At 45.2% G+C, this 13,345-nt stretch overlaps 1 pseudogene; it reads right to left on the reverse strand.

Moving 5' to 3' along the window:
* Nucleotides 1-5,967: 5,967 nt before the first annotated feature.
* Nucleotides 5,968-13,339, reverse strand: LOC101760041 (annotated as a pseudogene).
* Nucleotides 13,340-13,345: the final 6 nt, after the last annotated feature.

Below are 13,345 nucleotides of genomic sequence, written 5' to 3' on the forward strand. Positions count from 1 at the left end.
CATCTTCTACTAATCGGCCGATGTCCCCTTGAAGAAGGGATCGGATACTAGCAAGTTTGGCTCGGACGTCGTCAGGGATGGAACTCAAGGCGACTTGGCGGGAAACGACTTCTTCATCGTCGAAGACGGCAACCGCAAAAGAGAAGAGGCTATTGTCGGGGGTGTCTTGTTCCTGGAGATAATAAAGGGGAGAAATAAATCGGCTGAGAGTGGAAGCAAATCGGCTAAATGAAGCCGGAATATAACTTACCACTTTGAAGCGAATTTCTTCATGTTGCATTTGGGAAGCCGTCACGCCTTGCTCAGGGGCTTGTGCCATGGGTTCATCAGAGGAGGAAGACTCCACGATGATCGGCGTGGTGCTTGGACCAGCTCCCTGAGAAAAGACCGGTGGTTGAGGAGCGCTTGGTGTGCCGATGACCTGTGTCAGAGGGTTGAATAAGTATATTATGCAAATACCAGGGAAAATCGGTGAAATAATGCTATACCTCAACGGATGGAAGCGGGGGCGCGTCGATGGCCGATTGGATTGCCGCCGATTGTTGTGTGTCCATGGGAGTACTCTGTGCAGTCTAAGATAAGAAGGGTTAATATTAGAACAACAATCGGGAGGAATAAAACTTAGGTTTACCTGAACGGCCTCCAACAACAATGACGCGGCGGCTGCTCCAGCTTGTGCGACGACTTGGGTATCGACATCTTTGGTGGCCTGAGGGGGTGGCGCGGCTGGAGTCTCTGCCGATACGAGCATAGGAGGATCCGCCGATTCTATACGGGCTCGAACTCGGCGACTGGTCTTCTTGGCAATCCTCTTCTGAACTTGTTTCGATCGGCCAGCAATCACATCCACGGACGGAGCATCATAGCCGATGAGAGGATAGGAGGTGTATGGATGATGACTCTCTATTAGCCGACCACTCCGGCTGTGTGTTGGAGGAGTACGATTCTCGGCCTGAAGAAATAGTAAAACCATTAGTGCTCAGTCGCATTAAGAGGAGTAAAAACGGCTAAGGAAAATACCTCGGCATTCGGGTCGATGTTAGCTGGATCCAGGAGGTTGCAGTATGCCGATGCCGAATTGCAGAAGAGGAATTGCTTCCAATTGGCCCACCAGAGTTTGAATGGCTGGACAGCAAAGGGAGCTACTATCCAGTTGTTCAGGTCAATAGTGTTAGAGTCCGGAATCCGGTCTCGTACCCGACTATAGTCCAGACTGGATGTAAGCTCATCTCTGAACTTGACTCGGCCAGCAAAGTATACTTGAATCGGCAGCTGACCCATGCCGAACTGACGCGCTGCAACAGAAGGGTTGTAGAACTCGTACGTGGGGGCATCTTTCCCCGAAAAGAAGTTGGCTGGCAAGATTCCTGGCTTGATTAACTCATCGTTGAGTTCTTCATCGAATCGGCCGGTGATTGAATCGAAGCAGGTCGGGAGTTCAAAGATTGGGTCATCCCGCCGATAAGGAAACCAAACGGTTGCATCTTCATTAAAGCCGTTATAAAAGCATCGGAAGTACTCGGCTACTTTTGTAGCAGAATACGTGCAACCTGGAAAGGCCGATGCTGCTTCACCAAAAGACATGCATCGGCGACACTCGGTAGGGTCTTCTGCCGATTCGATGTTGGGGAACATCATACGGTCCACCCTCTGCTGAGTGATCTCGCTCATATAGAGGTTCAGCCATAGGTTGATGAACCACCAGGGCCCGCCTGGATTTCCGATCGGCTCTCCCTTGGATAATTTGACGCCGATTTGGTGGAGCATGTGGTACGCCGCCCCTAGCAAGTGTTTCCCAAGGGGAACACGGTCTCCTCTGGACAGTGCTTCGGCTAAAGCCTGAGTGTTGGTTGATGGGCCGGCGGCTCTTCCACAAAAGAAGTGTTTTTCTAACCACATCATTAAGAAGGCCGTGTGCTCGCTATTCTCAACAGACCCAGCTCTTTTATTACATCTGATGAATCCTTTCCACCCGCCGATTCCCCTTGTGTCCAGCCGATGTGACGTTGCGGTTAAAAGGTGGAAAGGTGTGTCTAGGGAAGAAATGTCAAGGCCGGTCAACATAACCACATCGGCCAGTGTTGGGGTCATAGGTCCGTGCCCAAATAAGAAAGCATTGAGTGCATCAGACCAAAAGTAAGAAGCCGCTATTACCAACGGCTCATTTCTTTCCATCTGGGATAAAGACAGGTTGATACATTGGCCGATTTTGAGCTCATCCCAAGAGACGCTCTTCGACGCGGCCACCCGTTGGTACCACTCTCTCCAACATGGGGTTTCATTCGGCCAGGACCTAAAAGTGCCCAACCAGTGATCCAGGTCCATGCCGGATTGTTTGAAGGGGATCCTGTGGGTTTCTAAATTGATAAGCTCTATTGGATCTGGGTTCCCCATAGGTCCGAGACAAATAAGGCCGGGATTTCCCGTGAGATGGATAGTAATGCGATGCCTAACCGCCTAAAAAAGGAAAGGGGGGTGTAAAAAGGTAAGAAACAGATCTAAAGTAAATGCATTGCCGATAGAAGAAGGATTCGGTAATAACCTCTGGGATAAAGTTCCGTGTGGTCGGCGTGGTCGCCGGTGCAGATGCGGACGATGAGGCCGCAATGGGGATCGCCACCGGGATCTCCGATGAAGCTCCTTCTTCTGTCGATGGAGCAACTGCCGGCGCCACTACCGCCGGAGGTGCTACTTCCGGGGCATCGTGCGCTGGAGAGCTGCCAGAAGGAGCCGCCATTGGAGAGGAAGAGAAGAAGCAACAGGAGGATGGCGCTATGAAGCTTCGGTGACAAGGGAAAAGTGCCGAGGGAAGAAGAAGGCGCGCGCGGAGGAAGAAAGACGTGAGCTTGAAGATGATGTGCGGGGTGAACCGCTATTTAAAGCGCGCCTGAAGAAGGGTAAAAATGGAATTTCTACCGTGCCGGCATTTCGAGTTTTTCGGGAGTAGTGGTTGTTCTGGGCGCCCGTTTCGAAAAGATTGCAATCATCAGCTGGAAGACCGCGAAACGGAAGGATATTTTCATTGCGGCTGTTTCGCAGGAGAAGTTGAAAAGAATTTCGAAGTAAAAGATTATGTTTTACTCCGAAACTGGGGGGCATGTGTTGACGCCAGATTTCGTCACTAGTAAAATCGGCGCCAAGAAGAAAGGAAATTGGAAAAACACAGTTGAGAATCGGCCGAATGGTGCTACAGTGCGAGATCGGCCGATGACTTCTGCCTCGCCTCGAGTCAAGTGTGATGGGTTCCCAATCGGTTGTCTCTTGCCGATAAGGAATCGGCCGATTAGGAGTTGGGTTAATTGGGCCTGTATGGGCTTGGAAAGGAATAGAAGGATAAGGGGGAGATCAGCCCATGAAGCGGATAATAACCAACCTAGCACGAATCGTGCTTGTAAATATTCGTTTTCTGTTTGAATTAGAGATAGAGTTCTAGTCGGTTAAGAAGTTATCTCTACGGGGCTATAAATAGCCACCTTTGTAAACCTGTTTTTCTAGTTTTATCACCAGTTATCCAGCTAGGAATCGGTGGTTTCGGCTTTCTTTACATTCTGCTATTAAATTCATCTATTTCATATATTGCCGATTAGATCTATTCCTAGTGTTGTTATCCTAGCATTGTGTCGATTACTCCGATAGTTTTCTGTCCACAAGGCTACAGTGATCGGCTGCCTTATAGCCGATTTCTTTATTACGGCAAATCGGCCGATTCGCTGATAAGCTCTCTCGAGATCGGAAATATAGCCGATCGCGACTTCTGGATCTGACACGTATTCTTCCTTGCCAATCAACAGGTCAGATTGGCTGGCACGCCGCGCGAACCGCATCAGGGCAATCACCCGAACAGGAGTTAAGCAGATTCTCCCGGGTCGTGTGTCGGACGCTGGTAATTCGGTTGACCGATTTCTAGCGCCAACAGTTAGTCTAGCTTTAGTTCAAATTTGAACCAGGTAAAATCCAAATAAAACCAAACAAAATCCAAATGGCACACTAGCATTTATTTGAGCCTAGGTTTTCAATTTAATGCAAATAAATTTTAGGAATTTGGGGAGATTCAAAGAAGACACTCAAACAAGAAAAATTTTGAAATCCTCTTTTTCACAAACACAAACATCTCGTAAAAATACGAGATGTTACACCAAGGCAACCATAGAAAAAATCCAGCATATTGTTCAGAAGAACTAAGAACAATGACATGCAGATAGACACATGCAAGATGCAGAAAATCAACCAGGGCTAATTAGAACACATTGTCTTTAGGCTGTGCAACAAGGCCAGTAAATGATTATGCCTTGCATTTGGATTGTCAACTCTTTTGGATTACTGGAGATGTATAATATATGCACCACATCAGTGCACTGTTGCAGTAAATATTCAGAGAGATGACTGAAATAAAAAAAAAGGGTGTACCCAGTGCGAAAGCTACTACACAAGGTGGGGTCTGGGGAAGGGAATTTCAAGACAACCTTACCCTTACAAAATTCTTTTAAAATTCTGCAAAGAGGTTGGTTCGAACCCAGGACCTCCGAGCCACAAGTGGAGAGTTATTGCAAAAAAAAAATTCGGAGATGGTTGATCGGTATGCAGTGTTCACTCATTCAGTCAAACCACCCTAGCTCAAACTTGTATATAAACAGCTAGTTCAAGCCTGAAACCAGCACATAGCTGCATGCCGTGACCATGTATAGCAAACCAGATCAGATGGCAAAAAAAAAAGGTACTTTAGTTGAGAATGGCGGCAGTGCATATGATGAGACCAAAAGTACAGCACGTATTTTCCAATTTTTTAGTACAAACTGTATGCGCTAATGCTATTTCCTAAAAAAACTGTGAGGATGTCATGCATGTGAGCTAATGCTTTTCACTAACATGATGGCTTCTAATTGCTTACATGATCAAGTAAAAATTGTGAACAAATCTGGCATATAAGGATTTACTGAGCAATCTGTGAAGCCCAGAATTGATATCTGACAGCAAACACGTTTGTTTAAAGCTACATATTGTTCCTGAGATGCATCCAGTCCAAACAGATCAGGAAATTCGTGGTTTCTACTTGGTAATGACCAACCAAAAAGGAAGCTCTATTAACAACTATATTCCTATACATCTATGTAGTTTCTGCATCTATGCATTCAGAGCCTTTGCACCGGTTCTGTTTCGTTTTGCACCTTTTTTTTATCAACCTGTATAATGAGTGAATAACCCAGACTAAGTGACTTAACTATTGCAAAAGCTGAAACAGAACAAAATAATAGATCATAAATAAGAAACAAGTGCCTAGGAAATGGCACCGCTAAAGTGAGGATGGCTATTGCACGCATAACAGTAAGAACATGGAGCGGATTATTCAACTCCAAGAGTATCTAAAAAATTCTTTCCCAAAATTATGTATTGGGGATTTTTTCAAAAAAAATTTCCCCCAAAAATATATCAGTCCACAGCAGATCGCTAATAAATAGCCCCCAATATTTCAAACACAGGCCACGTCATCGTATTGGGCCCATCGGAAGGGACGCGCGGGCGTGCAGGAATTAGGATTGGGGGAGGAACGCCAACGCTAAAATATACGCGGTGGCAGGCTGTATTTTAGCGTCGCTAAAAAATTAAGGAAGATTTAGGTGAATTGTTGGAGTTCATTTTTTCTCTCTTTTTTCTTTAAAAAGGTATTGGGGGTAAGATTACCAGCCTCTTGAAGTTGTCTAAAGTCCTAAATAAATCGATCACCACCTTCCCCTGCTCCCCGATCCCCACGTTCACTCCACTCTCAAGTCTCAACAGAAACGAAACTATGACGCAGGATCAGAATAGCTCACCTCATATCTCAAAATGCAAGGTATATCAACCAATGACATGCATCATAATTGACATCAGACAACGCCGCAACGGTCACATACCTGACAAGAAGCTGGAAGGAACCAATAAAACTATTGAGTTGACGAGCAGTAAACGACGCCCAACAGGAATTAGAAATTCAAGCGCAGCAAAACTGCAGGAGATAACATACACGAATAACTCAACCACATGCTTCAGGTAACCTTCGTACCAGTTCACATTGACAGACCAAAATAAAGTTTCATACTTCCAGGAGAACACTAACATATCACAGTTCATGTGAAACATGACTGACACCATAGGGAAAAAAACAAAGTTCTTTCCACCATAACAGGCCAAAAGTAGAACACAAAAAATAGATTTATAGCTTGTCCTCGAACTCAGATAGCGGGGTCATCTGCTCCTTCAGCCCCTTCCTCTTGCGGAAATCCAACACCAGCTGTGCCGCCTGGGAGCCGGCTTCCAAAGGATCCGAAGACATCGTGTCCCAATGGTCAAAGACACACTGAGGGAAGGCCTGACCTGAGGACGCAGCCCTGAGCTGGCTTGAGAACCCAAAGGACTCGATAACAGGGAGGTAAGCCTTGATGTTGTACAGCGGGGTACCAGGCCTCTGCATCTCCTCAAACACATGACCTCTCTTCTGGTTCAGAACACCATAGATGCCACCAAGAGCATTCTCAGGGGCCTGAATCCCCACCAGGTAGACAGGCTCAAGCAGCCTTGGCTTCGCAGTGAGCTGAGACGCATAGATGACCCTCCTGGCAGTTGGGATAACCTGACCACCACCCCTGTGAATAGCATCAGCATGGAGGACAACATCACAGACCTCAAAGCAAATGCCACGCATGTTCTCCTCAGCCAAAGCTCCTTCCTTTGATGCCCACTGGAAACCAGCCACAACTGAATCCTTGATTTCATTAAGGTACTGCACTCCCTTACACATATCAACAACCATGTTGGGGCCTGTGGTCTCAGGACCAAAGCACCAAATCTTCTTGGCCAGATCCTTGTCCCAGCCAAACTCCTCAGACAGGATCTTGGAGCGCACCTTAGGATCATCACGCGGGCCAATGCGGCCCTCATCAATGGCCTCTGGAAGACCCTCTTCCAAGGGGCGAGCTTCCATGTAGAGATGGTTGTGCTTGTTTGGGGACGTGCTCATAACAGTACGGCAGGACTTTTCAAGGACAGTCTCACGGAAGGAGACAACAGGAGGAGAAACAATGGTTTCAGCACCACCCATGAAGTCTTCCTGCAGATCCTTCAGACAAATTTCAAGGTGAAGCTCTCCGGCTCCAGCAATGATGTGCTCACCAGACTCCTCAATGGTACAGAGAACCATGGGATCTGACTTCGCCAGACGCTTCAAACCTTCAACAAGCTTCGGAAGATCGGAGGCAACCATGCACTGAACAGCAACACGCACAACAGGTAACACAGAGAACTTCATTGCCCTGATTGGGAAAGCATCAACCTCCTTCTTGTTGGTCAGTGTAGCATTCTTAGTGATGAACTGATCCAGACCAACCATAGCAACAGTGTTACCACAAGGAACATCCTCCACGGATTCCTGTTTCTTTCCCATCCAGATAACAGTACGCTGGACACTCTTCACAAACAAATCCTTTCTTCTGGCCAGGGACATAGTTGGGACCCATGATCCGGACCTTCATTCCGGTTGAAACCTTGCCTGAGAAGACACGGCCAAAGGCAAAGAACCTCCCCTGTCACATGCTGGTATCATCTTAGAAACATAAAGCATGAGGGGGCCTTCTGGATCGCAGTTTCTGATAGCAGTTGCATAGACATCATCAAGTGGTCCCTCGTACAAGTTCTCCACACCATATTTCTGTGCCTTCGCCGGGGACGGAAGGTGGAATATCATCATCTCAAGCAGGGCAGTACTAGCTGGCAGCCAAGTTTGCATCACACGCTTCATGAGAGCCTTTCCAATCAGCTCCTTCTCATCAGCCTTCATTGTCACATTGAGCTTCTGCAGCATAGGCCACAACTTATCCTTCTGATCATTCATGCAGGTGTTGATGATTTGCTTGATTGGCTCATAGCATAACTGATTAACTGAACAAAACCTCTCTTGCATGTAGGAGAACCAGTGTTCTTGGTGGTCCATTTCTTCGTGGCTGGGTCAAAGAAGTTCTCACCCCAGAGCCTCTCCATCATCTTAGTCTCGTCAACACCAAACTTGGAGGCATACATCTTTGCAAAGCTAGTGAGGGTAAAGGCCCAGCCATGCAAACCAGCAGAGAAAGCAACAGTCCCCTTCTCTGGGTAAACTTGGATATCACCAAAAAGCTTGTCTTCATATGTCGCCATGATGACATTGGCGTTCTCAATGACACAGGAGAAAGGCTGGTAGGCTTCCTCACCTTCAACTTGAAGCTCAAGGAAACATCTGTCCATCTTGTTCACAGTGAGGACAGGCCTGATCCTCTTACCAAGGGCTTGTCGGAGAACAGTTTCAGTTTGCACAGAGACACCCTCAATGCAGTCAACCACCACCAAAGCACCATCAGTGATACGGAGAGCAGCCGTGACTTCCGAGGAAAAATCAACGTGCCCAGGTGAATCAATAAGATTGATCAAATATTCATTCCCATCTCTCTCACCCTTGTACGACTTTAGTGACTCTTCAGTCATCTCATAGTAAAGTGAGATACCAGTGGACTTGATTGTGATACCACGTTCTGCTTCATCTGCGTGGGTATCAGTCATGCGAACATCTCCAGCAACTTCCTGGGCAATAATCCCAGCAGCTGCCACAAGGGAATCTGTAAGGGTAGACTTGCCTGCAAAGAGTAAATAACACCTAAAGTTAGTGAACTCTTCCACGAAACAAGATATGCAGGTCATTACAATATCACAAAGTGTTAAGCCAACAACCAACCATAGTAAAACTAGCAAGAAGTTAACATTGGCCTTGAATAAATGCACGTGTTAATGACAAGATTGAGGATACCGAGCATTCAATAAAAATGAAATTTACAACAAATAGCAGAAGTCAACAAGGAGAAAAGCATCAAGTTTAAGTAGTGATGTACAAATCTATATTTTAAAAACAGCTGACAAGATTACTAGGGATATTAGCATTAGGACAAGTAAAATAATATTTAACTATTGCATTATCCAGTCAAGGAGTTACATTTTACTTAATCCAAGTAAATGTCAATTATATAACAAGCAGTAACAATCAAGTGTAAGTTTGACAATTAACAAGCAGTAATTGGACTAATATTTCTTAACATGAGAAATTCAATTCTACAAATACAAGACTAGTATATAGACATAACAAGTGGACATGTATAAAAATATATATTAATTGCATGATGAAGTAGTTTCACATAAGGTCAACAGTATTTAATTTTTCAATGCCAGCATTACCAAATGCATAGTCCAAAAAGAATAAGAAGTCACCGATCACATTTTTACTTCACCCAAGTAAACAGCAATCATTTTTTTTCTCGAACACACATGAGAACTGCGTATCATTGTATTAACAGTAGAAGAAAGGAGTCATACAGAACAACATTCATACAACAGGCAGTCATCAAGAACAAGCATGCTAATGGAACAATAGAACATAGGCATATTTGGGAAATAAAAAATGGAATGAATATGAAATCCAAACATAAACGGCACATCAAATTAGCATCACAGACATTGTGAACAAGCTTTCAGTGTCTTAATAATGGATCTTCTGTCACATACCATGGTCCACATGAGCAATGACAGACATGTTACGAATGTTATTCTTCTTATCCATGATGCCACGGAGCTCTTCCGCTGTGAACTTCACCATCTTGACTGCCTTTGGATATCACGCTACAAATCTAAATCTCTGATTTGCAAGAAAAAACACATAGTTAGAATCCAACCAAACAGAAGTGTGAACTAAGCTAAAGAACATCACTGCAGACAGATCAGGAATTGTATAAAGTAATAATGTATATAATCAATTATGGATCACAAGATGAGTATTTCTTTTAGTTTGCGAGATAAAAGGTGAGCATTCTATCCAGCCCACTCAATGAGCATGGAGTAGAAAATACAAAACCAGACTAGTGCCTGACGATGCATTCTTAGAAACAGAGCGTACAATAGCCCTAGAGGCCACAAGCCCACGACACCGCACAGAAACAATAGATCTAGGCAACCAAACATTTTGCTACGCCCTAATGACCAAAACCGTATTGGCTGGTACGGAAACCGAAGTTATCAAGACAGGAAACATCAAATCATTCAGAGTGAAGTGTAATCTAGGAGACCTATAGCAAAACCCACACAAGCACGCATGGCACTACAACAAATCTATCTCAAAACTTGACCTAAGGAAGCTCAAGATCAGAAACCTCACAATCAAAGCCAATTCTCTACACCTCACAGAAAGGAATGAAAAACTAAACGGGACAGGATCGAGTAGGACTCAGGGAACCAATCGCGAGCAACAGGGGATGCGTCAATCAGCAGCTCATACACGAACCTGGGGAGATGAATTGAAGCGAGGGAGGAGAGGGAAGGAGGAAGAGGTTGTGTACCTTGGTCTGGGGTGAGCCGCCTACCGATCAGAGGAGGGTATATGTGGTGGAGGGTATATGTGGTCTGGGGTGAGCACATCTTACTTTAGGCTTGTTGCCAAAATTTTGGCATACTATAGTTTTAGAGCTAAAATTTAGACAAAAACTTATCAATATTTTGGTAATACTAGTGTGTTTGTAAAACAACTTATTCAACACTTGTTATATTCATAGAACATATGTAAAGAACTTTATGAGTATTCAAGAAAATTTCTCAGAAAATTCTGCACTAACATAAGTTTTCTTAAGCAGCCAACAAAACGATAAAGATAATGGACCGGCAAAGCTGACAACCAAGCTCACAAGCTAAGATTCTAATTCATTCATGCCTCTTTGGTCCTTCACTGAGCATGAATGCAATGTAGGCCCTGAGCAGATGGTGAAGTTGACCCCAACAGCGATAGAAATTATGCTCAGAGGTATAGGCATTCCCATGAGCACCTTGCACCAACCACCCTTGCTTACCTCTCAAGTTTCAACCTCCAACTATACCACCAATTGTGCCATTGATGCTAACATACTTGCCAGTTGCCACTGTCCTGCTGCATGAGAAGCCAAAAGCCCACAATTGTCTTTACTCTAACCAATGCAAAATGCTGTGGCATGTTGAAAGTGTGGAAAATGATTTAGATTAATTGTCTCATGTCAGAAACACGAGCCAGTCAGCAAATGAGATGCAGCCCATGTCTCTGCTTGATGCACATCCATTTGCAAGCATCTTACACCCTGCACATATGTAATCAAATGAACGCAAAAAAAAAAAACAATTGAGCAATGCATTCTTCTGGCCACAACCCCAAAAACTAATTGCACCATAACCTCTAACCAAAAAATGAACTCAAACAAATATACATATGTTCAGGAGAATGGTCTGACTGATTGCTGTATCTGTATGGAAGCTACTGCTGAAAAGATCATTTGCACAAGCTTACAAAGGTAGAAAAGATCTTTTTACTTGGTTGTTGTTCCCATCATGAAGCCACAGTGACTGATACCAGATGAACTACTGGAAGAAATCACCTCGCCTACCCAAAATGATGAAACGAAAGGACATCAAAATTTTCTTCACCTGGAGCATGATTTCTTTGAAAACTCCTGGACATCCCCTCTTTTGGCTTACCACCTTAAACCGGATGATGTGGGTTAACGCCGCACTTTATGATCTCCCTTGTCATATTCCTGTCAATCTGTAGGCATAAAAATGAACCCTTAAATGCCACAAATTCTGCAGGAATATGGGTGTGAGAACATTGACATGGTCAAATAGAAAGAAGAAAAATATCTCAAATGCCTAAATTAGGATGCGGGGGAAATAAATCGGACATCTATACAACTAAAATAATTCTCTATGAACTTGGTCAGAAGAACATGATATCATTGGTCAGAAGAACCTATGTTTTTCACTCGTCAGGTCCAAAGGGGGTATTATGGTCCCTTGTCATGAATATCAAAATGTTTAAACATGGCACTACTTTTTTGTTAGTTGGCAAGCTAAACTCTAGCAAAAACTGAAAGAAGATTTTGTTATGCTACAAGAGATATTATGATAATATATTTACTATATTGTTGAAAGAAATCTGCCATTACGTAGCACTTTAAACTCACCATTTTAAAGTCAATTTTAGTGACCTCCACACTGGACTAAGTGCATATCCCTGGGTACGAAAATTTCAGAAGCTAACATGCAACATGGATATCTATATTTTTTCCCTCTCAAAAGCTTGTAGTAATAAGCACTCAGGTCTCAAGATGTCCAAATCACTTCTGTCCCTGGCCAAATTACTGTAGGTACGACAAGATTGCAAGGAGTTTTCTTCTGTTACCTTGCCTAACTATGATATTAGCATCCAATAATCTTAAATTATGATATATCAATATTAGCATTTTCAAAAATAGGGGAGAAAGAAAGAAAGAAAGGCGTCAAAATCTGATCATGAATTTGTACCTTTGAAATATTCTAGCAAACACACAGTGATCAGGGTAGTTGAAAATATATTGATGATCTATAGAAGCATTTCAACAGATATCTCAGGCAGCTTGCTATACAGATTCAAGTTGAAACAAATAGGTAAGAATATAATGACCTGCTGCAGCGATTGGAGCAATCTCTGCTCGCCATAGCTGCCTGAAATGCACGATCACAAAAAAAACTCGAAATAGATATCAGTTGTAGTGGATCGAGATCACCAAAAACTGAAGCTACGGGAAACATAAATACCTTGATGGATCGGATTGAATGTTGATATTGTACGGAGGAGGGGCAGGCACACGCCATTCAAGCTGCGTGAGAGAGTCGGAGAGGCGAGCACGGCGGCGTATGGTCACGTTCGGAACGGGGTCAGGGAGATCCAGCATGAGACAGAGAACGCATTTGAGGATTCCGCAGCGGCTAAGACAAGCGGAGGCACGCCGGCGGCAGCAAGCATCGGCGGCAGTCGACAACAACGTTTCCCGCGGCCGTGTCTTCATCTTCTCCGAGGTCGGAACGACTGTGGTGGGCACGAGGCACCTGTAGGCCGGAACAACTGCGGTGGGCATGTGGCGCCACTGCTGCCTCCACTCCTTGGTGCAGGGCGCCCCGCCTCCCCTGCCGGCGATGGGATGGGAGTGGACGCCGCCACCGCAGCGGCAGATCAGGCAACGGAACGGGAGGTGGAGAGCGGGCGCCTCAGTGTATTGGGCGGGGTCGGGGGAGCGATTGGGCGCGGCGGGGGATTTGGGGAGCGGGAGAGCGCCGCGCGGGGCGAGGGAGCGCCGGAGCCGCGGTGGTCAGGGGAGTGGAAAAGGTTGTGGAGGATTTTGGGCACGGACCCGGGAGAGGATGGTGGGGAAGGGGACGCGAGATTTTGGGCACGACGTCGATGAGAGCCGGGCGGGAGGCGCAGCGGGGAGGAGGTCCGGCGGCGCGGCGGTAGCCGGTA

The sequence above is a fragment of the Setaria italica genome, chromosome I (genome assembly GCF_000263155.2).
Source record: "Setaria italica strain Yugu1 chromosome I, Setaria_italica_v2.0, whole genome shotgun sequence".
In the NCBI taxonomy this organism is placed as follows: domain Eukaryota; kingdom Viridiplantae; phylum Streptophyta; class Magnoliopsida; order Poales; family Poaceae; genus Setaria; species Setaria italica.